Source organism: Cebus imitator, unplaced genomic scaffold, assembly GCF_001604975.1.
Source record: "Cebus imitator isolate Cc_AM_T3 unplaced genomic scaffold, Cebus_imitator-1.0 Scaffold85, whole genome shotgun sequence".
NCBI lineage: Eukaryota > Metazoa > Chordata > Mammalia > Primates > Cebidae > Cebus > Cebus imitator.
This window is the reverse complement of record NW_016107400.1, coordinates 5281755-5307987: the sequence shown is the minus strand read 5'-3', so window position 1 is coordinate 5307987 and position 26233 is coordinate 5281755.

The following is a 26233-nucleotide window of genomic DNA, read 5'->3' as shown; positions in this document are numbered from 1 at the left end:
AGGAAAGAGAAAGAAAGAAAGAAAGAGAGAGAAAAGAAATCTATAGCAGGACAGAGCATTTCTTATTTAGTAAAGATAGATAGATAGATGATAGATAGATAGATAGATAGATAGATAGATAGAATATAAATAAATGAGTTTTTAAAAAGCAATGGCAAAAACCACAATTACTTTTGCCTAATAAATCTGCCTAAGGAGTTTGGACTTTATTCCAAAGCAATTGAAAGCTATGGAGGAATTTAAAGCTGGGGAGTGACATGATCAAAGTAGTCCTTTCTCATTACTATGCTTTTTCGTTTATGGTAATTACCACATAAAAATAGTCAGGAATAAGTCAGGCATGGGACCTCATGCCTGTAATCCCAGAATTTAGGAAGGCTGAAGCAGGAGGATCACTTGAAGCCAGGAGTTCAAGACTAACCCGCACAACAAGGTGAGACCCCGTTTCTACAAAAATTAAAATAAAAAATTAGCTGGGCATGGTGGCACGCACCTAAAGTCCCACCTATTCAGAAGGCTGAGACAGGAGGGTTGTTTGAGCCCAGGAGTTCAAGACCAGCCTGGACAACACAGACCAGTTTGTCTCTACAAAAAAAAAAAAAAAATTAAACAGCTGGGCATGATGGCATGCACCTGTAGTCTCAGCTACTTGAGAGGCTGAAGTGAGAGAATTGCTTGAACCCAGAAGTTTGAGGCTGCAATGAGCCATAATCACACTACTACACTCCAGCCTGAGTGACAGAGCAAGATCCTGTCTCTACAAAAATAAAAATAAATAGTCGGAAAACACAAAAAAGCGAACAAATATGAATTTTTAGAGCTGTGACATCTTACAGGATATTTACAGATCTATTTTCTGATCTCTGCCTTCTCTGACATCATAGTGGGTATTTATGTTTATTAGTCATTTTAGGTTCAAAGTAACACACCAATATTATAACATAAATTTTTATTAATTTAGAGAATTTTTATTACAGTAGTAATTACACCTGTTATAACAAAAAATGCAGAAAAGAAGAATATAAAAATCACCCCTAGGCTTCCCAAATAGAGATAACCACTGTCTTTTCCTGCGCACAGATGTGCAGACCCATAAATTGCTATAACCATGGCATCATTTCACATGCAACAAATTCTGCAACCTGCATTTCTCACTTAGCAAATATGATCATCATTTTCCATGTTATTAAGCACGGTATTCAAAGACTTCATTGAATACATTTATTATGGTTTTTTCCACAAGTAATAGTTCTTAACACAGAGCCCCCAGAAAAAGAGAAAAGTACAAAACACCAAAAGTCAACTGTAGCCAGGTAAACATTTTAGTGAATGCCCTTGCAATCTTTTATTTTCTACGTATCTGTTTATTGCTAAGAAATACTCATTTTTTCAGAAAAGAAAAGAAAAATGTGCTTTAAATAAAAAGACAAACATAGTACATATCATTTTGTAGCCTGCTGTTTATTTAGCAATATATTTTGAACACTTTTTCACATTTGATAATTATTTGTATGCTAGCCAGAAGCCCTGTTGAATTCTAGCCTCCAGTTTTATTTTATTGAAGTGCAGATTTACCAAACCTCCCTAACTGCTCTTACTTACCTCAGAAGTTTTATTGCTAAGAAAGGTTTTTGTTTGTTTTTGAGACGGAGTTTTACTCTGTCACCCAGGCTGAAGTGCAGTGGCCTGATCTCGGCTCACTGCAACCTCGACGTCCCAGGTACAAGTGATTCTCCTGCCTCAGCCTCCTGAGTAGCTGGGATTACAGGCACACACCACATCTGGCTAATTTTTGTATTTTTAGTAGAGACCAGGTTTCACCATGTTGGTCAGGCTGGTCTCGAACCCCTGACTTCGTGATCTGCCCACCTCAGCCTCCCAAAGTTATGGGATTACAGGCATGAGCCACTGCACCTGGCCTATTCTCCCCATTTCTTAGGCCTGAAAACGATAGAAAAACATCGCCCTGTGTTTTACGTGGCATTTTAAGAAGTCCAAAATGGATACGTTCTTCTCTCAGCTCTTCCTGCTGTTAAGGGTCTCTGTGAATCTCCTCATGAAACATTAACACTGTTCCTACCAGGAATAGTCAACTTCTCCTTCCACTCTACATCCATTTAGGTTTGCGTGCTTCTCAATCCTATATTTATTATATGGTATGCCAGTTACTTTTGTCTGTTTTGTTAGTTATCACTATTCAAAAAATATGTGTGGACACCTTCACTATATGCCATTACTGAAACCACGAGGGTTGATGTAAAAGGAATCAGGTTTGAGTCTCAGTGCTCACATAGATTACAGACTCATGAAAACAACAGAGAAGTGCCAACAAATGTAATACTGAGGAATAAGCAATTCATTAGGTGTTGAATACAGAGTGTTATGGCAGGACATACAGGAACATCAACTTAGGAGGTCACGGGGCATCTGAGGCAGTGATACACAGCTCTCCGGAAGACAAGATAGCTAAGCTCATTTTTTTAAGCCACTCAAGTCAAAATTCTGCTCCTATCACTTTCCTGAGACTGCTACTGCTCTTCTCAAAGTCACCCACAACTCTATCAATGACTCTCTTTAACCCAATGAACTTGCATCAATCTGCAGTCTACGTGATTTCTCTGCAGGACTTGGCAATGCCCATTGTCCACTATTTTGTTCATTTATTTATTTGCCAGATATTATTGAGACCAGCCTGGCCAAAATGGTGAAACCCTGTCTCTACTAAAAATACAAAACTTAGCTGGGCTTGGTGGCAGCTGCCTATAATCCCAGCTGTTTGGGAGGCTGAGGCAGGAGAATCACTTGAACCTGGAGGCAGAGGTTGCAGTGAGCCAAGATCGTGCCATTGTACTCCAGCCTGGGAGACAAGAGCAAGACTTCATCTCAAAAAACGAAGGAAGGAAAACAAAGCCCTGAGGTTGAGGGGCCTAATATTTAATCTTCCCTCCTTTGGCGAGGGTCCCAAGTAGATGTAAATCACAGAGATAAAATAATTTCTTGGCTTGGCACAGTGGCTCACGCCTGTAATCCTAGCACTTTGGGAGGCTGAGGTGGGTGGATTACCTGAGGTCAAGAGTTTGAGACCAGCCTGGCCAACGTGGTGAAACCTCGCCTTTACTAAAAATACAAAAATTAGCCAGGCATGGTGGCAGGTGCATGTAGTCCCAGCTACTCAGGAGGCTGAGGCAGGAGAACCACTTGAATCCGGGAGGCGGAGGTTGCAGTGAGCCGAGATCATGATACTGCACTTTAGCCTGGGTGACAGAGTGAGACCCTGTCTCCAAAAAAATAAAATTAAAATAAAATAATAATAATAATTTCTTCACTCTGCAATCTAGACTCTATGCTACAAACTGGTGGACTACAATGCATGTGTTTTGTTTGGCCTACATACGTATTTTGAATTTAGCTGCCAACTAATTTCACATAAATATCCGGAATTTCAGCTTCATTGGAAAAAATACTGGAAGGCAAGACAACACTAAGCCCGCATTCCAACATGGGTAGAGTCAGCTGCAGCTGACAGGAAATATGCTTTCTGTTTAAAAAAAAAAAAAAACTTACTTTAGGTTCAGGGTTACATGCACGGGTTGTTGTTGTTGTTTTGAGATGGAGTTTTACTCGTCACCCAGTTTGGAGTGCAATGGCGCAATCTTGGCTCTCTGCAACCTCTGCCTCCCAGGTTCACAAGCGATTCTCCAACCTCAGCTTACTTAGTACCTGGGATAACAGGCGCCCGCCACCACACCCAGCTAATTTTTGTACTTTTAGTAGAGATGGGGTTTCGCCATGTTGGCCAGGCTGGTCTCGAACTCCTGACCTCAGGTGATCCGCCCACCTCTGCCTCCCAAAGTGCTAGGATTATAGGTGTGAGCCACCGCGCCCGGCCCATGGGTTTTTTATATAGGTAAACAGCATGTCACAGGTATTTGCTGTATAGATGATTTCAAGATCTGGATAATAAGCATAGTACCGCACAAAGTTTTTCCATTCTAATCCTCCTCCTACCCTCCACCCACAAATTGTTCTCTTCTTTGTGTCCACGTGTTCTCAACATTTAGATCCCACTTAAAAGTGAGAACATGTGATATTCAGTTTTCTGTTCCTGTGTTAATTTGCTATGGATTATGGCCTGTAGCTTCAACCATGTTGCTGCAGAGGACATGAACTCATTCTTTTTGATGGCTGTATAATATTCCATGGTGTATATGTACCACATTCTCTTTATCCAGCCCACCACTGATGGCCATTTAGGTTGATTCCCTGTCTTTGCTATTGTGACTAGTGCTGCAAAGAATATACCCAAGCATGTGTCTTTCTGGTAGAATTGATTTATGTTCCTAAGCATATGAAAAACTGTTCAACATCACTAATTATTAGAGAAATGCAAATCAAAACCACAATGAGATATCATCTTGCATCAGTCAGAATGGTTTTTAAAAAGTCAAAAAATAACAGATGCTGTCAAGGTTGTGGAGAAAAGGGAATGCTTCTACACTGCTGATGGGAATGTAAATTAGCTCAGCCGTTGTGAAGAGCAATGTGACGATTTCTCAAAGAACTTAAAACACAATTACTATTGGACCCAGCAATACGATTATCAGAAAATCCACTTTCTGATTATCCTCAGTCACCCCTGACTACTGCCTCCGGCAACCCGGCTGGCCTCACTCTGTCACCTGCTTAACCCCTGTCCTCAGTCATATTCACTTCAAATTTAAAAAAATTCTTTTCCCCAGAAATTTCCTACTAATTATTTTATTGATTTGCAGAGTCCATTAATTTACTGAATTTTCTAGTGGTAACAAGTCTCTCGGCTATAGAATAAAAAATAAAAACCGACAACAGAACCGATTCCAAGAGCTACTTTTTGCATTGTCCATGACCAACCAATTAGTCCTGGAGAAGAATGGGTCCCTCCCTCATTTCTCCTGCAAAAGCCACCCAGCGATGAATACATTTTCAGGAGTCATCTCTGATCTACCTTGAAATGAGCTCAGAGATCTCCCAGAGCCAGTGTAATTAGTTGTTATCTCAAAGGCAGGGCTCCCTGCAAGGAGACCGGCCATTTTAAATTAACCCTTTGTAGCCTGAACAGACATTGATGAAAGAGAAAATAGAATTCATAGCAAGCTCACAGAAGGAAGTGCAAATCCAAGGAAGAAGTTACAATATTTTTATCTCAAAAAGTAGTAGACATCCCAAAAATACCCGGCAAAGGAACAGAGCAGGCATTCTCGTCTATTGTTTTGAACAATAAACTGGTTTATTTTTTGGAAAGTTTTTTTTTGTTATTGTTCATGGCGGTGGGGTTTGTTTGTTTGTTTGAGTTTTGCTCTATTGCCCAAGCTGAAGTGCAGTGTCACAGTCACAGCTCCCTGTAGCCTTGAACTCCTGGGCTCAAGCAATCCTCCTGCCTCAGCCTCCTGAGTAGCTGGGACTACAGCCACAAGGCACCATGCCTGGCTAATTTTTTAAAATTTTTTGTAGAGACAGAGTCTTGCTATGTTGCCCAGACTGGTCTGGGAAAGGCTATTTAGAGGTTCATTTCAAAAGATTTATTTTGTGTGCAAGCACAGCCTTCTAGCTCCTCCACTCACTAGTGGTTAATGGAAGACACAGTTGGGCTGCAAGCGACATAGCAGGAGTTTCAAGGAATTTCTGCACAGTGCGATGTGGACAAAAACCAGACTAAAAGAGTTCTTTGAAGTCTGACATGCCAACCCTTCTGGAAAAGGTGGTATACTGAGGGCATAGGGAGAACCTGCTACAAATATCCACCCACCCCCAGACCCTGAAATATCTCCTAAGTTGGAGGGGTTTGGGCTGCAGACAAGGGCAGGATGAGAGGCTTGGCTCCTGTGAAACCACCTTTACAAAAACTTTAACAGTGAGAAAATTATGACAGTGAGAAAGATCTGACCTAACTGACTCCATCTTGCTCCTAACCTCCAAGCTGTCCTTGTTCACTCCTGGGCACAGGCCAGATTAACTTTGGGTTGTACTTAGTTTATAGTTTAACTTTGAAACAAAGAGTTTAGCAGCCCTTTCCCAAAAAAATTACCCTTCTTGCTTGGAGACCAAACTACCTTTGTAGGGTAACAAATTAGCCACAGGATTAGAAATTATGGTTTAGGAGTCACACAGCTAGAGGCCAAAAGATTTTGAAATTCCCCAATTGCTCCTAGGGGCAACATCACTACTGTAAAACCTAAGATGGGTACTCAAGATATTTTTCAGACCCTGCACTCAGTGAATTAGCTGGTGCTCTCCAGATCAATGAAATGGCTTACCTGGTCTGTGGCCTCCACCCAGGAAACAACTAATTGCAAGAAGACAGCTTCAACTCAGCTGATTTCATCTGACCAGATGAATCAGCATTGGCACTCCCAACTCCCTGGACCCCTACCAACCAAATCATCCTATAAAATCTCCAGTCAGTCTCCAAATTTTCAGGGAGACTTATTTGAGTAATAATAAAACTCCAGTCTCCTATTCAGCTGACTCTGCATAAACTAAACCCTTTCTCTATTGCAATTCACCTATCTTGATAAATTGACCCTATCTGGGCAGTGGGCAAAATGAACCCATTGGGTGTTTACACTTGTAGCACAGACTTCCTTGGGCTGTGACCGGCCCCATGGATTCAACTCCATGGATTCAGCCAGGGGAGGTTGTCCTCCCCAACCCTTTGAAGAAGGGATGGATAAGAAGTCCAAATAAGTGACCAATTTTCCCAACCCATCCTGACCCATGCTTGGACAAACCACCTGGTTTTCACAAATGAAATAAAAAAAAAAAAAAAAAAAAAAAAAAAAAACAAAAAAAAACACAAATGAAAAAAAAAAAAAAAAAAAAATACACCACTCTCTTCCACAAGGGCACAGCTGATGCTCAAGTGCTGGTAGGTCTTTCTCTCCTCCTCCTGCTCATTACCTGCTCCCCCAGCCAGAAGAGTCTCTGATTCTAGAGTTAACTATCCCCAAAGGCAGAATCTGAATGAGTCATTCCTCCCTTCCAGCTCTACCCTTCAAAGAAGCCCTTCCGCCCCGCCCCCTTGCTCTCAAGAGGGAGCCTGGGCCCAAAACTATGACACAGCATCTGGACCTCTGCCTCCCCCCACCTACCCTGCAGCCTTCCTCCCGCACCTGCACTCCAACCACAGGAGCTATTTATTCAGATTCCTCAAATAGTCCCCACTTCCTCTCACCGGGAATACTTAGCATGCAAACATCCTCTGCCTTCTGTGCCCTTCCCTCCCCATCCCCACCCACTTACCTCGCTTAATTCCTACTCACCCTTCAGATCACAGCTCAAATATCACTCCCTCCAGGAAGCATCCTGGAGCTCCCTGCACACTCCCAGTTACACACTCTCAATTTGTAATTAGCCCTTATTTGCATTTATTAGTATTATTCTTATATTAACATCCAATTACTACCCCATAAATTGCAATCCCCTTGAGAGAAGAATCACCACTATAGCCCTGGCACCTACAGCAGTGTCAATGAACATATTTTTGGAGTATACCTAAAAGGGCTGAAGACTAAGCTTAGAATACAGCTTCCCTAGTTGAGGCAGGTATGGGAGAGCAGATTTCCAAACACAAACTGAGGGCTTCTTGGTCAAACCAACTCTCCACTGGTGATTGATGGAGTAAAACCTTTCCTTTGCAGATCCATGTTTAGTGAGATCTTTTTATATTGTTGGGGAAACCTCTGCCATCTTTTATACCTTGTGTTATACACATGACACCTCTGGGTCCAGGGTGTGGCATAAAGAGACCTGGGTTTTGTTTATAGTGTCTGTGACAAAGCCCCATACAGGGATCTCCCAAAGACTCTGTTCCTTCCATTAATCTTAAGTCTTCTCTCCCCACCCGATTCTACACCTACTAAGCTCCTGAATTCCTTTGGGTTTTGTTTTGTCTTTCTTCTTCAGTGTGGACTGGAAGGTTCCTCTCATAACAAATATGAAGCATAGAAAAACATTCTGCAGTTCAAAGAAAGGAAACCTGTCTATAGCGTCAAGGAAAACTAACTTACTGCCCCTCAAAAAAAATGAGAAGAAAAAGACGAAGAAGAAGAGGAAGATAAAGGTGAGAGAGTGGAAGGGAATGAGAAAAGCACCTTTTCAATATTTGATCTGTGATCTCAATAAGATCCAATAAGTCTTTTTAATCTATGGAACTGGAGCATGTAGTCATAATGAGAAATTAATTGTAGGTCAGGAAGGATTATCTAAAGATGAAAAGCACAATAGTCTAAATAGAAGCCACTTTGGAGGTAGCACATAGGAGAGAAGGCCACATGGAAGACAGAATCAGTGAAGATAAACTTGAGAAAACTCACTCCCCTCTCCCACTAAACTCAGAAAATAGCGAAGTGACAAAAGGCATGAGCAAACCCAAAAACAAATAACAGAAATCTCAAAAGGAGCAAACACACTACCAAATAAAAGAAGAGGAATTCTGGATCTAAATGAAGCCAATAGCTTGAAAAGAAGACTGAACTTGTGCTTAGGCAAATAAGATCCAAATGTAGAAATATTGGAAAAAAGTTAATGTCAACAAGTATTTAGGGAGAAATATCATGTTGGCTTCAGACTTGCATTCCACAACACTAAACAGCAAAATGAAAAAATAATGAAGCTCTATTTACAAAGCACCAAAGAGTTATGACCAAAGATTTCTATGTCCAGCCAAGTTGTCATTTGGGGAGAAGTCACCAAAGAGTTTTATCAAATATTGGCAGGCAAAGATCCATCCTGAATAAAGTTCTTGAAGACCCATGCCAGAAAAAAATGAAATAGCAATCAAAGATAAATAAAAAGAATGAGGAAACAGTGGCCAACAAGAACATGTTGTGAGTACTGAAGCCAAGTTTAATGGAATAGACATAATAACTCTAAAATATTGTTTTAGTATGGATGCAAGGTTGATTTTCCTCCAAATGGTATTTTTAATAATTTTTAAAAAGTGATAGAATTAAATTCACAGAGACTGGGGAAGGGAAAGGTCTCAAAAGGAATTTCTTAGCTTCCACAGAAAGGAGGCCCCCTAAATTGTGGTTGTGAAATTGATTTGGATCATTTTATAGGTTTCATTTTTTTATTGTAAAATCTTAAAGCTATCAACTGATGGGATTATAATCAAAGTGCATGCCTCCCAAGGTTTTTCAAAAGGTAACAGAAATCAAAACAGTTAATCGAGGAAAACAATAAAATGAGAAAGAAAACATTGGCCAGGTACAGGGGCTTGTGCCTGCAATCCCAGCACTTTGGGAGGCTGAGGCCAGAGGACTGCTTGAGGCCAGGAGTTTAAGACAAGGCTGGGCAACATAGTGAGATGCATCATCTCTACAATATTAAGAAAACAATTAGCCAGGCATGGTGGCAGCACTTGTAGTCCCAGCTATTTGGGAGGCTGAGGCAGGAGGATTGCTAGAGCTCAGAAGTTGGAGGCTGCAGTGAGTTGTGATCACACCACTGCACTCAAGTCTGAGTGACAGAGTGAGACCCTGTTTCAAAAAAAAAAAAAAAAAAAAAAAAGGAAAACCTGTTTAAAAAAAAAAAAAAAAAAAAAGAAGCATTAAAAACCAGATGACACAGGTAGGATCACCAGTTGGAATATGGCTGTTGCAGTTGTCGTGAGCCTGAAAGGGCCAGAATGGGATGGAGGCAGTAGGGATGGATCGAAAGCCCTGTCTGAGGGCTACTTAAGAACTAGCACCCAATGACTTGACGGCCAACTGGACATAGGTGTGGAGACTAAAAGAGGGGAAGGCATCAAGGGTCCCAGGCTCATGTCCTGAGTGACCACAAGGAGGTGCCACCGATTGAAAGAGAAGCCTCAGAACATGTTTCAGTCCAGCCTTGGACATATTAATCTGATGTGTCTGAGACATCTTGATGGATCTGTGAAGTAGGCTGTTTAGATATATTGCTTGGGCAACAGAATTTTCACTACAACAGGAGAATAAATAGGGTCCACCCTGCCAAGATTTCCACCGATTACTATACCTGGAGGGGTTTTTCAGTGCAAGACTTTGTAAAGACCACAGAAAGATTTATTTAGAATTATATAGTCTCCACCAAGGAATGAGAACTATATACATTTTACTCCAAATGGAGGAATAACCAAAAACAACAAAGTATGAGTGATTTACACCCGCCGTTCTGATTTTCGTTTCTGTAAAAGAAATAGTAAAGGATAAGACGGTGGTGTACTCAGCCCCCAGCCTTTTTTTTTTTTTTTTTTTTTTTTTTCCAATTCTGGCTCTACCACTTGGCAGCTGTTGTGCCTTGGTTCCTTCACTGATATGCTGGGGACAAGTCCCATGTCATTGGGATGTTATGAGGATCAATACACCTAAAAGGCTTATCCTGTGCACAGGACTCAAAAAACATTACCTAGTGCTGGTTTTATCAAGGTCCAATCTGGATTCTGTTTGTTTTGCCACCCAAGTTCTCTTCATCCTCAACTTCACTGTTTTTAATTTAGGCCTTATTGCTTTGTTTTGTTTTTTTGAGACTGAGTCTCACTCTGTCACACAGGCTGGAGTCATATGGCGTGATCTTGGCCTACTGCAACCTCTGCCTTCCAGGTTCAAGCAATTCTCCTGCTTTGGCCTCCCAAGTAGCCGGGACTACAGGCATACACCATCACACCTGGCTAATTTTTGGATTTTTAGTAGAGACAGAGTTTCACCATGTTGGACAGGCTGGTCTCAAACTCCTGACCTCAGGTGATCCACTTGCCTCAGCCTCCCAAAGTGCTGGGATTGCAGGCGTGAGCCACTGCACCCAACCAGGCCTTATTGCTCTTTGCACAAATTATTGTCTATTACCCACATGCTTGCTTAAAATTCTGATTAAGTACCAAGACTTTATTAATGGTTTTACCTCTCTCCAAGAGGATTCCAGAAGCTTCAACAAAATACTAAATATACTTGATTGAAAAAGTATGTTGATCAGCCAGGCCACAGTTCCCAGCACTTGGGGAGGCTGAGGCTGCTGGGTCACTTAAGCCTAGGAGTTTGAGAACAGCCTGGTCAACATAACCAGACCCTGTCTCTACTAAAAAATTTAAAAAAAAAAAAAGAAAAAACTTACCCAGGTGTGGTGGCATAAACCTGTAGTCCCAGCTACTCAGGATGTTGAGGCGGGAGGCTAGCTTGAGCCCGGGAGGTCGAGGCTGCAGTGAGCCATGATTGCACCACTGCACTCCAGCCTGGGCAACAGAGCAGACCCTGTCTCAGGAAAAAAAAAAAAAACCAAAGTGTGTTGATCAAAATATCTAATTACATATCTGTGTGTGTGTGCGCGCGTGCATGCGCGCGCTCATGTGTGGGTTTTTCTATTAATTTTCCCCAAATTACTATACTATTGGGTTCAAAATGACACCAGTTAAACCTACCCTCCAAGATGCTCTAAAGAATGCTGCTGCCCATTCCATATCCATTATGCACGGCGCCAGCCTTCCCCGTGTGATCTCACCTTCTCTGTGAGCCTGTCCCAAACTTCCCTGCAGACCCTCTCTCATGGTGGAGCAGACAAGTCCACATGTTGTCTTGCCCGTAGCTAACATTTCCTTCATTAGCTTGTGACATGTGTCGGCATAATATCATTAATGGGAAGCAGGGCTTTGTAATCCAGGAGTGGCGTCCACACAACTTGATAAGACCAGGGCCTTCTGTTCCATATGGGTGAACTTCAGCTGTGTCCTTGGCTTACCTCATTCTTATGATTATAGAAAGAAATTCTCCAGAGCTTCCTCTTCATCTCATGGTAGTCTTCAACTCTCTTTCTAATCAAAACTTGTCCTCTTGAACCCACTAACATTAGTATACTTCCAAGGTAGAAACACAGAAAACATGCAGAACATTCCTAAAGTGGCACCACCAAATCAACAAACCTTGTATCAATTACTTTTTACAAACATATTCTTTTCCCTACTACACTTCCCTTTTTCAGTATTATAGATTTTCCTTCTGATCAATGGTATGCACAGGGCTGTCATGATACTTCATATAAGACAAGGTTATCAATTCCCCCAGGCTAATGCCTACAGAAGCTCATGGGACTTACTAGTCCATATCATCTAGCTGTTCATACCAATTCTCTTCATCTTCCTGGGTTGAAAAAATAAGATCCTATATTCTGTTTATTGGTTTTCTTTTTTAGCTAAAGTTCACTGAGCACTAACACAGTACCAGACACTTGCATTCCTGACTGATCTAATCTTTATGACAATCCAAAAGTTAGATACCATTATTCATCTCAACATTTTAAAGCTGGCGGGGAAACTGAAGCACAGAGAGGTTAAACAGTAACTTGTCCAAGGTCATACAGCTGGTAATTAAGGGAGCCGGATTCAAAGCCAGTTTGTCTTCTCTATCTTGTATATCAATACACTTGTCCTCCAGCCCTACCTGCCATCATATCTGTAAACCCACCCCTACCTTTCAAAAGGTCCTCTTCCACCTTATTCAACAAAACACACATTGCACCTCTTACACAATAATACTTAAGGAACCCAAATATACCATCTGAGCTATACTGGCTTCCGCTGACATCCTGATTTGATGCTGTCAGGCATTCTTCAGTTTGTGTGGGTTTGTTTTACGTACCTTTGGAACAGTGGGGACTTTCCATTTAGAGCTCCTCTGATTCTAAACCCCATGTTCTTAATAATTTCCATAACATTGGAGGTGAGTTCCAGACAAGGCTTGATGTGAAACTTGGGTTAGAGTTAGTCTGGCAGGAGGCTGAGTGTGGGTGGGGCTGTGGGTACAGATGTACAAGCATTGGGAACACATGTGGGCACTGAGCTATGTGGCATGCCAAGGATTATGGGATTATTTCAATCAGAGTAGATACAGGGGCATTGCAGACAATACAGTATATATCTCCTAGTGCTTGTCATGAGCTCCGCTAAGAACATCACTGTTTACTAACCACTGCAACTCAGCTGCACCCTTCAGCTGCAAGCAGCTACCAGAAGTGGGGTATTTGCCAAGCAGCAGTGTCCATCCCACAGTCCCCTCACCTGGGACAGGAATCCTTAGGCATCAGAATTGAATCAACATTATTTGTTTTAATGCATTCCCGCCTCTAACTGGGCATCGCATGACAGGGGCCCAGAGTGGCATCTTTAACAGATGACTCAAGTGCTCTATTTCAATCTGTTCCAAGTACTACAGTGACAGCTGATTTTTAAGCCTTGTCATCTTTCGGAGCCATTAAGTCAGTAGGCACAGTTGTCTGGCACTGAGACATAGCTCCAGCTTCACGAGGCTTAACAGACGATCCATAAAAGGCATTTTTTCCTCCACTTGGTACCCACTCACCTCCCACCTCCAGCACTTCACATTTATAAAAAATAAAAAAGTGATATTGGTGCCCAAAACATAAGTAAATAAACAATAAATAAAGAGTATGCCTTCAGTGCTCCGAATATGGTACTGCACGAAGAATCTGCAAAGACATCCAAGTTATTCTTAGGGTTTTAAGTCAAAGGATGCAATAGATGGTAATGTTTCAGCATGTGCACTCTGCTGTCAAATTGCCTGGGTCCAACCCCAACCCTGACTCTTACAAACAATGTGTTTTCAGGATGTTACTTGGCTCCTTTGAGCCTCAGTTTCTGCATCTGTGACATTGGTGGTATCAACAAAACTTACCTCCGTTAATTTTCAATTACATGAGATGATGCATGCAGAGTGTGTGGCTTAGGGCAAGAGCACCATCAGCTTTAGCTGTTATTAGGAAAAGGCAGGGAGAGAGATTAACTGGATGAAAATCATCAGCAAAAATCCAGATTCTTGAAAGGAATGAAATGGAATCAGGAACAAGGATCTGGGATACTTGAAGGGTGGAGCTTCCGAGAGCTGGATTTCCCTAGGTTGCTGGGAAACCTTTTATGTAATTTTTTTTACATGTTTTAAAAGTAAAAATTTAAAGGTAGTAAGTTTACTGCCTATCTCACAGCAAGGTGAGATAAAATTCCTTGCTGTCGAGCTCTGTGAGCTCCCTTGAGAAAGGTATTACCTAAACAAAAATTATTTTGTAATATCTTTATAGGCAGTAAAGGTAAAAAACTTTCTTTGAAATTAATTACAGAGTCAGAACTGGCCCTGTTTTCAAGTCCCTTTTTGGCCTTATAAAAATGGAAGTGAGATTTCCCTGAAGGGCAGGAGAAAGAAATGTTTTCTTTAGCAGGGAACGGCATGCCATTTCTCATTTCATCTCCTAAGGGTGAGAATCTCAGGTATTCAGTCCTCCATTTAGAAAACCTCAACGGGGAAATAATCATAATGTATCTCTATTCCTCCAAGATTATCAAGTGTCGCGCAGATATTAGCTAATTAATTCTCCTAAGTCAGCAGAGAAAATAGCTTCCGAAGATTTCTGAGCACTCTTAAAATGCAGATGAAGTCTCAACCTAGGCTGCCCCTTCCATGCTAAAAGCATTCCAATGGCGATCAGGACACCTGGAACAAAAGCAAAATTCTACTTAGGAGACATGAAGGCTCTGGCTCCTACTCACTCCCATCTCACTACACAGGCTTCCAGCTTATTCTGCCTTGGGGTTTTAGCACTTGCTGTTCCCTCTGCGTGGAATTCTCTTCCCCTAACTTTACGTGTAACTCTCCTCACTGTTCAGGTCTCAGCTCGGATGTTACCTTCTCAGAAAGGCCTCCCTGACTGCTCCCTCCCAAGCACACATTCCTTGTCTCTATTTCATTTGCTGCATAACACTTTTTGTCAAGCTAAATTGTGTTATGTGTTGATTTACTCATTGCTGCTCCTACTAGACTATAAGATTCAGAAGGATTCCTGTCTGCTGCTGCAGCTGTAGCCTCTTTTGCTATGCATGGCACATAATAGGTCCTCAATCATTTTTCCATGAGAAAATAAATGAAGGCAAAAGGAATTTGATTTATTCACCCATGCCCAAATTAACAGAGGAATAATATGACATTTTATAAACAGAATGTTATTCTCAAAGATGCTTAAAACTCCTGCAGATGTGGCCGGGCACAGTGGCTAATGCCTGTAATCCCAGCACTTTGGGAGGCCCAGGCAGGTGGATCACCTAAGGTCAGGAGTTTGAAACCAGCCTGGCCAACATGGTGAAATCCCGTCTCTACTAAAAATACAAAAATTAGCCGAGAGTGGTGGTGTGTGCCTGTAATCCCAGCTACTCGGGAGGCTGAGGCGGGAGAATTGCTTGAACCCGGGAGGTGGAGGTTGCAGTGGGACAAGATAACGCCATGGCAGTCCAGCCTGGGCAACAGAGCAAGACCCCGTCTCAAAAAAATAAAAATAAAAAAATAAAGAAACAAGAAAAAAAAAAAAAAAACCTCCTACAGATGTTATCCCTGCACTGATCCTGCCCCAAGCCTTCTTCCTTCACCTTGAGTAGATTCAGAATGCTCTCATGATGTCAGATCCATACCCTCAGAAGACAAATCGCTGTCCCCAAAGACCATGTGTTTTCTACCTGGTCCCTAACACTTAGCCTGCTTTGGAGGTTGGCATGATAGTTTCTTTTGACAGCATGGAAAGTTGGGGACATAAAATCACAGGTTACTTACTGGGTTTCCAGAGCTGGAGCCTTGGAGATCCACCCAACTCCTTTGATGATGAGGAACCAAGATCAAGTGTAGGAGGAACTGTAACCAGGTCGCCGGACAGGACGGGGCTCAGCTCCCCACCACCATTTGATGTGCCCCAGGTTCTTGTGCTCCCTGGCCCCAGGGATGGGGAAGAGGCCGTGGTGGCATGGAGAGCTTACTGGTCAAGTAATATCGGACCCAGAGTTTTGCAGAGAGCGATTTATTAGGCAGAGAGAGAAAGAGAGAGAAGCAGAGAGAGCTCCCACACCGTTGTGGGAGTGGATCCCAGAGAAGGAAATCTGCGCAGGTAAGGTGCAGTGGAGTTTTAGCTTTGAACTTATTCCTGCCCCATTCATGTTTTTGTCCAATGAGAGGAGTTCTTTCAAACTTCCTGTGGAGTGATTGATTTTTGACTTTGATTCCGGATTGGTTGCTTGGGCCCCCAACAGAGCCCCTCCTTCCAGGGCTTTTGGCGGGCTTTCTGAATAAAGGAAGCTTACCTGGAATTTTACCTAGCCCGCAGGGGAAAGTTAGACAAAGAACTCTAGGTTCGCGGATCGGGAGGTACATGGAGGCATGGCTATGGAGCTGGGAAGTTCTTGCCTTTGAAACCACGCCCCTTATAGACCCGGGAAGAGAAGTTAACATAGTCCCTCAGGACTCACCAAAGACAAGTCCCTAATGAGGCTGCATTAGACCCCATATTCCCTTGCTCCATTAAACCAGGAGATTCCCCGGAAAAGGAGACCTTTACATTGCTGCCCACCTACTATGTACCATGAACCAAGCTAAGCACTGTACCTACTTAACTTTGTTAAATCCTCCTAACACCCAAGTGAGATGTTATTGTACCCTCTTTACCAATAAATAAACCAAGGCTCAAAGAGTTCAAGTCAACTTGTCCGGGTCGCCAAGATGTCAAGAAAGGTGACCATATTTCAATTCAAGTCTATCAAACTTTAAATACTCCGTTACTTCCATCCTCACACCATCTCCCTCTCTCAATGTGATGTTAACATGATCTTAAATGTAATAATTATCTTAATGTCAAGTTGTGTGGGCCAAAAAATCTCATAAACACTAATGTATTCCAATAATAATATTAAAACAAAAACAAGTGGCTGGGTGTGGTGGCTTACACCTGCAATCCTAGAATTTTGGGAGGCCAAGGCAGTAGGGTTGTTTGAGGCCAGGAGTTCAAGACCAGCCTGGGCAACATAGCGAGGTCCCATATCTACAAAAAAAATAAAATAAATAACTTAAAAATGTGTCTGGGCACAGTGGCGTGTGCCTGTAGTCCGAGATACTTGGAAGGCTGAGGTAGAAGAATTGTTTGAGCTCCAGAATTCAAGACTGCTGTGAGCTATAATCACAGCCACTGCACTACTCCAGCCTGGGTGACAGAGTGAGACCCTGTCTCAGAACAAAAAAAACAAGTGATTATGTCAGACTTTGTACTACATCATCTCAATTAATTCTCACAACAGCACTAGGAGGTGGAGGCAGGCTGAATCCAGGCTGTCTGGGTTTAAATCGCCACCCTTACAAGTTAGGTAAGCATAGTCAGGCATCACCATCCCTTTGTGTCTCAATTGCCCCATGAGTAAAATGGGGGGAGCAATATTATCAACCTCATAAGGGCATTATAGAGATTAGTTATTATACATAAAGTGCTTAGAGCCATGCCTGGCACATAATAAGCATTAATTAGTGTTATCTATTATTATTCATCATCATTAAGCAGAGGTCTGAAGGGGAGCACAAGGGCTTCCCCTCCTTGCAGGTGACCTGTAGGAGCCTCAAACTTAGAACATTGAAATGGAATTCTTTACTCATCATTCCTCCCACTCTGCACCTGGATTCTGCACAGCTGCCCAAACATGAAGCATCCAACATCTGCTCTCCTTCTTCCCTCTCCCTCTCTACATTCAGGTGGTCACCGAGACTTAGGCAGGTCTTTTCAATCCACCCCTCCTCTTCATCTCCACTGCTTTTGCCCAAGTTCATGGCAGAGCTCATGCCCTATTCTTGTTGTGGATCCTTCAGAATCAATTAGACTTCTTGATACCAGCCAGTCCTTCCCACACACAGTCACTACCGGGATCTTCCTAGAAAACAGACCTGGTCCTGCGGGCCAGCCACGTCCTGCTGCTCACAGACCCATGCTTGCCCTTCTCCTGCAAGCTGGTTTCTCAGGCTTCCTGGTCTCTGACTTATGACCAGATTTGGCCAATGGGAGGCATGAGTGGGAGAGCCAGGGTGAGAAAGGGAGAAGTCAGGGCATTTATGAAGAAGTCCCAGCCTCACTGCATAAGCCAGTGACTCTGGAACCTGCTGCATCTTTTCCATGGTTTGAGCTCAACTGGACAGTCCCCACTGTAGTTCTAGTTCCTGCTAATGCCTACCAGATAGCCCCCACCATAGATCTAGTTTCTAATGGTTCCTTCTGGACAGCCTCCAAGTGAATCGAATCCCACTGGAGAGCCCCAGCTCCTGAATTCTAGTAACACCACCTCCTCCCTCATTATCCCCTCAGCCCAAACAGTGGTACTGGCTTGAGCAAAGCCAACATGGTTCCTCATAAAGTCCACGGCACCTTCTGTCCTCTCTGCCTGGAGGCTCTTCCTCAAGCCCTACCCATGGCTCCTTCCTTCTTGCTACTCTGGTCTCAGCCCAAATATCCTCTCCTCAAAGCAGCCTTCCCCTGACCACCCAGTCCAGCATTTCAGATTGAATATCCATCCAAAATGCTTAGGACCAGAACTGTTTCCAATTCTAGATATATTCAAATTTTGAAATATTTGCATATACATAATAGTAAGATATTCTGGAAATGGGACCCAAATCTCTACACGAAATTCATCTGTTTCATAGACACCTAATACAATTTTATATCAGATAAAATACACAATATTTAAATTTTATACAGTATTTTTATCGTAATTTTATGCAATATTTTTAGTAATTTTGCGCACCCATTCCCTGAGGCCAGGTGTGGAATTTTCCACTGTGGCATCACGTTAGTGCTCCAAACGTTTTGGATTTTGGAGCATTTCTAATTTCAGATTTTTGAATTAGGGATGCTGGGCATGCATTTGTGAATAAATCCTCCCAGACCCAACCCAAAGTTGGCTCAGATTGTTTCCTTCTCTCACAGAAGCACAGAATTCTAGGTATTTGCCATCACCATCAGAATTACTAAGATTGGCTGAGCTTTACACTTCCTGCACATGACACACTTTCTAAGACCCTCTCATGCATTATTTCATTGAATTATCACCACAACTCTGTGACCAGTATTGTTATTAACACTTTCGCAGAAGGGGAAACTGAGGCACAGAGAAGCAGCTAAAGTATCTACAGTCACTCAGGTGGTGACAAGCAAACCCATGGGATGGGGGACATCCCAAGGGTAGGGAACATGGCCTCATTCCTTCCCCGTCAAACATTTATCAAGCATCAATCATCTGCCCTGTGCTAAGTACGGGAGATACAGTAGCAAAAAAGACATCCTGGTCTCTGCTCGCATGAGACTTGGGTTCAGGACAGGACAGATAATAAACCACAATTATTTACATTGTTAATTACATTTGAGTTACTGGAAGGAAAAGCACAAGGTGCCCAGTTTGTAAGGTGTACGGGTACTGGAGGTACTGGATTCTGCTCAGCTGTGCAGAATCCAGGTGCAGAGTGGGAGGAATGATGAGTAAAGAATTCCATTTCAATGTTCTAAGTTTGAGGCTCCTACAGGTCACCTGCAAGGAGGGGAAGCACTTGTGCTCCCCTTCAGACCTCTGCTTAATGATGATGAATAATAAAAGTCTTTCCTAAGAAAGGGGCCTGGATGGCAGGAGAAAGGAAAAGGCTTTCCGAGAAAATAGAACCTCTCTATGCCTTGGGCAAAAGGGATCTAGGTGCTTCGAGGAACTCAGAGGTGATCAGTGTATAATCGCTCCAGAGGAAAGCAGCAGGAGAGACACGGGGGGAGTGGGAAGTCGTGCACAGTTACAGGCATATCAAGGCCTTCAGGCTTCATCATCTCTGTAACCTCAGCACATGGAACACAGTGGGCACTCCATTACGGTGTACAGTGATTGTTACTGTTTTAAATAAACCAAGCAACCATTGAAAGAATGAAGAAGTGATTTTGAGTGTTTGGGCTCTCAGGAGCTTCTTTACCTACCAGTTTTCCAAGTCTGAAATATTTAAAAGAGAGGAGAATGTCAGATTTTTTTTTTAATCCCACCAGGGAAAAATTGGCTTTTGAAACAAAAAAAGACTAGTTTTTTTTGCATTGGGAAGGGTTTATACTTACATTTTTGGTATTTTGGACAGTGATTACTAACCATATAGAAAAAGGCTAACACAAATCTATAGCTATGGATCTTTTTTCATTTTTACTTTTTACTGAATCTGAGCTCAATTGATGTTCATTGCCAAAGTACAAGAATCTATACTTTGGGGGAATCTTCTATTTGTAATTACTTGGTCTCTGAAGTAGGTCATGTGATTTATGGGATAAGGTGATCAAGGAAATAACTGCATGAGCCCTGAAGAGAAGACTCAATTTGTTCATTTGCCCTAGAAAGTAATGTAGATTGAGATAGGCCAGGAGTGGTGGCTCACGCCTGTAATCCCAACACTTTGGGAGACTGAGGAAGGCCGATCACTTGAGGTCAAGAGTTCAAGACCAGCCTGGCAAACATGGTAAAACCCCATCTCTACTAAAAATACCAAAATTAGCCAGGCATGGTAGTGAGTGCCTGTAATTCTAGCTACTCAGGAGGCTGAGGTAGGAGAATTCGACTTGAACCCAGGAAGTGGAGGAGATTGCAGTGAGCTGAGATCATGTCACTGCACTCCAGCCAGGGTGACAGAGCAAGACCCTTTCTCAAAAGAGAAAGAAAGAGAGACAGAGCCTCCCCATCTATAAAGCCCTATTTCTGGGCTAGAGATGCATCACCTCTACAGCTGGCCAAGGCAAAGAACGTACTCTCCTTAAAGCCCCAGAAGGAATGCAGCCCTACCCGTACCCATCGGGTTCAGCCCAGTGAGACTCACTTCAGACTTCTGCACACTTATTCATTTGTGTTGCTTCAAGTCACTAAATTTGTGGTAATTTGCAGCAGCATCAACACGAAACCAATATAGGAGATCCGGTGCAGTGGTTCATGCCTGTAATCCCAGCACTTTGGAAGGCCAAGGTGGGTGGATCACTTGGGGTCTGGAGTTCAAGACCAACCTAGCCAACATGGCAAAACCCCATCTCTACCAAAAATACAATAATTAGGCCAGGCAAGTGGCTCACTCCTGCAATCCCAGCACTTTGGGATGCCGAGGCAGGAGGATCGCTTGAGGCCAGGAGTTAAGACCAGCCTGGCCAACATGATAAAACCCCGTCTCTACTAAAAATACAAAAATTAGCTGGACATCATGGTGGGCACCTGTAATCTCAGCTACTCTGGAGGCTGAGACAGGAGAAGAGCTTGCACCCAGATGGTGGAAGCTGCAGTGAGCCAAGATCATGACACCGCACTCCAGCCTGGGTGACAGAGTGAGGCTCCACCAAAAAAATACACATACAAAAATTATCCAGGCATGGTGGCATGTGCCTGTAATCCCAGCTACTCAGGAGGCTGAGGTAAGAGAATCGCTTGAACCCAGGATGTGGAGGTTGCAGTGAGCTGAGATCGCACCACTGTACTGCAGCCTGGGCAACAGAACGAAACTCTGCCTAAAAAAAAAAGAAAGAAAAGAAAAAGAAAGAAACAAATAAAGAAAGTATAAAGGAGACAATAAACTGATTGGCATTACATTTCTAATTAGCAAAAAATATTAACTGGAAAACAATGGAGCAATATCTTCAAATGTGTGCAAGGCCATGGCAACAGATTTAAACATCTAAGGGAAATGGAAGAATGTCTCACAAAATTAAAACTAAGTAATTGACTAAAGAAAGAGAAAACCTAAGCAGATCAATAACATAAACGATTGGAAAGGTCAAGATCTACCAGTTTAAAAATCTCTGCACTTGCATGGACTTACATCCAAGTTTATCAAGACTTTAAAAAAGACAATCATTTCTATATTCTTAAACTGCCTTAGACTACAGAAAAAGATGAGACTTCCCAGGTTGACTATGACTTCAAAGAAGTTAGCAAAGCACTTTGCACAAAGCTCTTAGAACCATTCTGCCCTGTTTAAGTCATGGCTATAATATTTACTGGCTGTGTGACCTCGGACAAGCTATTCATTCTTTCCCTTTCTCCATTCCCTTCTTTGTTAAATGATGAGGAAACTGTGCTTCACACAGATTGCTGGGAAGATTGAGTTTATGCCTACAAACTGCTTAGAACAGTGTCTGGTACATACTAAGGCCCACATGCATACATGTTTGATATTACTACTTTTATGGAATTAGAATCACCTTATTAGCTAAGCCTGATGAAGAAAGCACAAAAACAGAAAGCAACAGACAAATTCACTTATGAATACAGATACATAGTTGTAAATAAATATTAGAAAATTAAAGCCATCAGTTCATCAAAAGAATAATACACCTATATTAGGAACACAAGAATGGCTTAACATCACAACATCCATCAATATGATCCATTATATCTACCACTTAAAGCAGAAATTTCAGATGCTGCATGGTTGTAAGATAAACCTATATAAATGAAGAGCTTTTCTGCCAGTAATTATCACATGGCACTTTTTTTTAAATAGAGGGTCTTGCCCAGGTTGTAGTGGTGGGGTAATCACAGCTCACTGCAGCCTCCACTTCCTAGACTCAAATGATCCTCCCACCTCAGCCTCCCAAGTAGCTGGGACTACAGGTGCACCACCACACCCAGCTATTTTTTGCCTTTTTTTTTTTTTTGTAGAGATGAGTTTTCACCATGTTGCTCAGGCTGGTCTCAAACTCCTGGCTCAAGTGATCCTCCAGCCTCAGCCTTCCAGAGTGCTGGGATTATAGGAGTAAGCCACTGTGCCCACCCCCACACAGTATTTTTGGTAATTAAATAAACTTAGCAAAGTCATTTTGGGCAATATGAGAAGGTCGTGGAATGCTAGTCCAATAAATCTGGTATTTATGAAATTTGCAGCGGGGAAAAATTCAAGATGCCAAATAACATCAATAGGTCTATGTCTTTGGAGGTGGGTAGTGGTGAAGATTCTGACAACAGAGAGAACCCTTAAGAAATTATTGCAATAGTCTAGTAATTATTCCTCTGGAAAGACCTCTGAGCTGAGACAGAATTAACAGAATTCTGTCTCAGCTCAGAGGTCTTTCCAGAGGAATAATTACTGGTACTGTTGTGGAGAAATAAACAGAATTTGTTAACCAAAGTCCAGACTGGGTAGATGGTTTTACTACCAAGCTCGGGAACATGGGTAAAGGGACTATTTCAGGAAAGATGAATTGAGTTGAGTCAAGCTGATTTTGAAGCACCCCCAGCACATCCACTGGTTGGAAATGCAGATCAGAAGCTTCAAATAAAAGCAGGGACTAAAAAATTAACAGAGAGATTGTTCATGAAGCAATGATTCTGGAGCTACAAGAGGACGTGAGGTCACCCAGGAAGAATGTGTAGCCCGTGAGGAAGACTGAGACAGAACCCCAGAAAATGCTGACATTTAAGGGATGGAACGAAAACGGCCAGTCAGTAAGAAGTTCAAGTGGTTGTTGGAGAGCCAGGAGAATACACAGCCCGGTAAACTAGCAAAGAGAGCCGAGAAGGATCACAAAGCCAACAGTCTGGAATGCCAAAGCAGGCTCAAGGAGGAGGGGGAGGAGCATTCAGTAACGCAGCCTGCAGGTCCTTAGGAGAAATAAGTTCAGTGAAACAGACATCTTGCAGCCTTCTGGTTAAGCAGAGATAGAACGTAGGTGGACTAAAGAATCTAAACAGCTTTCCTGCAAATGTGAGTAAGAGCTTAAACTTGAGGATCAGGTTAACATGGATTCATATCTCAGCTCTACTGTTGGACATTTGTCAATCATTCCACATCTCTGAGCCTAACTTTCCTTATTTGTAAAATAGGATAATACCAGTACTATCTTCATAAGAGTTGTTGTGACAAGGAAAATAATCCATTAAAGGGGCTTAGATTGGCATCTAACATGGTTAAGAGGCCAATAAACTTAGGGTTATCGGCTGGGCATGGTGGCTTATGCCTGCAATTCCAGTACTTTGGGAGGCCAAGGAGGGCAGATCACTTAAGTTCAGGAGTTGGAGACCAGCCTGGGCAACATGCTGAAATCCAGTCTCTACTAAAAATACAAAAATTAGCCAGGCGTGGCAGCAAGCATCTGTAATCCCAGCTACTTGGGAGGCTGAGCCTCGAGAATTGCTTGAACCTGGGAAGCAGAGGTTGCAGTGAGCCGAGATTGTGCCACTGCACTCCAGCCTGGGCAACCGAATGAGACTCCATCTCAAAAAAAAAAAACAAAAAAAACAAAAACAAAAAAAAAACTTGGGGGTATTACTGTTATTTCAATAAAATAGTCGATGAGCCCATCTGCTGAGAAAGGGTTGTTGAAGGCAGGAGGAAAGGCAGGAGCAGCTCCTTATATGTGTTTAAACAGACTACTTCCCAAAGCTCTTTTTTTTTTTTTTTTTTTTTTGAGTGTGGCAGGCAGGGGGCAGTTGAAACAGGCTGAGATGAACTTGAAATAGATGCAGCCATCCAACCCATCCAGCTCAGTCTTCCCAGAAACACTCAATGACTGAGCACCGGGGTGGTGGAAGCGGAAGAAATAAATTGTTGGGAGAATTGTTGGCTTAAAGAATGGCAAGGGTTAAAACAATCTGGTGTGGGGAAAGGACAGGATTTGAGCACAATAGGGAGAGCTCACTTAGACTTGGGAGCCAAGGCAGAGTTGTAGGAGTTATACCAGGGAAGGATCAAGCTAATTTGTAGTAAGGGAAGAAAAAAATCTAGGAATGAGAAACTTGAGTTGGTGGAAGAAAGGGGGTGGGGGAGGTGATTCAGAGAACGGAGCATCTAACCGGCCATGCTTCTTCCATTTCTTGTATGGTCACTCCCTTACCTAGATACCTATGATACATTCAATAATCATTTCTTTGGCCAGACACAGGCTCACACCTGTAATCCCAACTCTTAGGGACGCCAAGACGGTAGGATTGCTTGAGCCCATGAGTTCAAGTCCAGCCTGGGCAACATGGTGACACCCTGTGTTTACAAAAATTTAAAAAATTACCAGAGCATGGTGGCATGCATGTGTAGTGTCAACTACTCAGGAGGCCACTTAAGTCCAGGAGGTTGAGGCTGCATTGAGCCATGTTCATGGCATTGCACTCCAGCCTGGGTGACAGAAAGAGAACCTATCTCAAAAAAATAATCATCATGATCATTTCTTAAAATAACATTAATTATAGCTCACCTTTTTAGAGGCAGGCAGGCATTCTGTTAAACACAGTCCCCATATCAATTCTATGGGTCAATAAACCTTTGATGACCATGACAGATAAGTAAATTTTCACAGAGTAAGTGGCAGGACTAAGATTTGAACCTGGGCAATCTGAATGCCAAGGCTGAGTAACCAGGGCACAAAACTGCATGGAGGGCATTTCAGTGGCAGCTTCTTGGATGGCCTCAATGCTCCCTGCCTCCTGGCAGCCCCACCCTTGAGTAATTCCCTCCCTACTTGTGTGTGGGTTTTATTTAGTGGCTGGCTTCTAGCAAGCAGAATGCAGAAGAGGAGAGATGTCACTTCCGGGATTAGATTACAAAGAGATGGCATCTTCCATCTGGAGCACTCTCTCACTCTCACTCCAAGAGAAGCCAGCTGCCATGTTGTGAGCTGTCCAAGGATCCCAGTGACAAAGAACTGAGGAAGTCCTCTGGCCAGCAGTCAGCAAGGAACTGAGACCCTAGACACTCAGCTTCAATAGCCCACCAAATAACTGAAGCCTTCCAAAAACCACAGGAGAGATCCTAGAAGCAGATTCTCCCCAGTTGAGCCTTCACATGAGATGCAGCCCCAGCCTCTACTCTGACGACAACCTGGTAAGAGATCTTGAGGTCTGACTGCAACCTGGTAAGAAACCTTGAGCCAGAGACCCAGGCAAGCCATGCCCAAGTTCCTAACCCACAGAAACTGAGATAATAAATGTTAACCGTTTCAAGCTGCTAAGTTGCGGAGTGAGTGGTTATGCTGCAATAGTTAATGAGTGCATCTACTCTGTGCCTAACACTTCCTAAATGCTGGGAATACAGAACTAAATAAGATTTGGTCCCTGATGTCTGAGCATTTACAGGGGAAACAAGGATATAAACAAATGATTCCCACAGAACATAGCCGGGGGTGGAGAATTGCACTCGTGGTCAACTGTAATGGAGGGAAACCCGGAAAACATTCACAGAGGAGGGGAAATTTGGTTTGCATCTTGAAGGATGAATCAAAGCTAGCTAGCATGAAGGGGAATGGATAGTCAAAGCAGAGGGAACAGATACATGTCAAACTACAGAAGATAAAACAGCAATTAAATACTTGTAGTTGAGTGTAGCTGACAGTAGAGACAACCAAGTAATGGAAAGTCTTGCATGCTTTGCAAAAGCATCTGAACATTCAAAAGACTGTC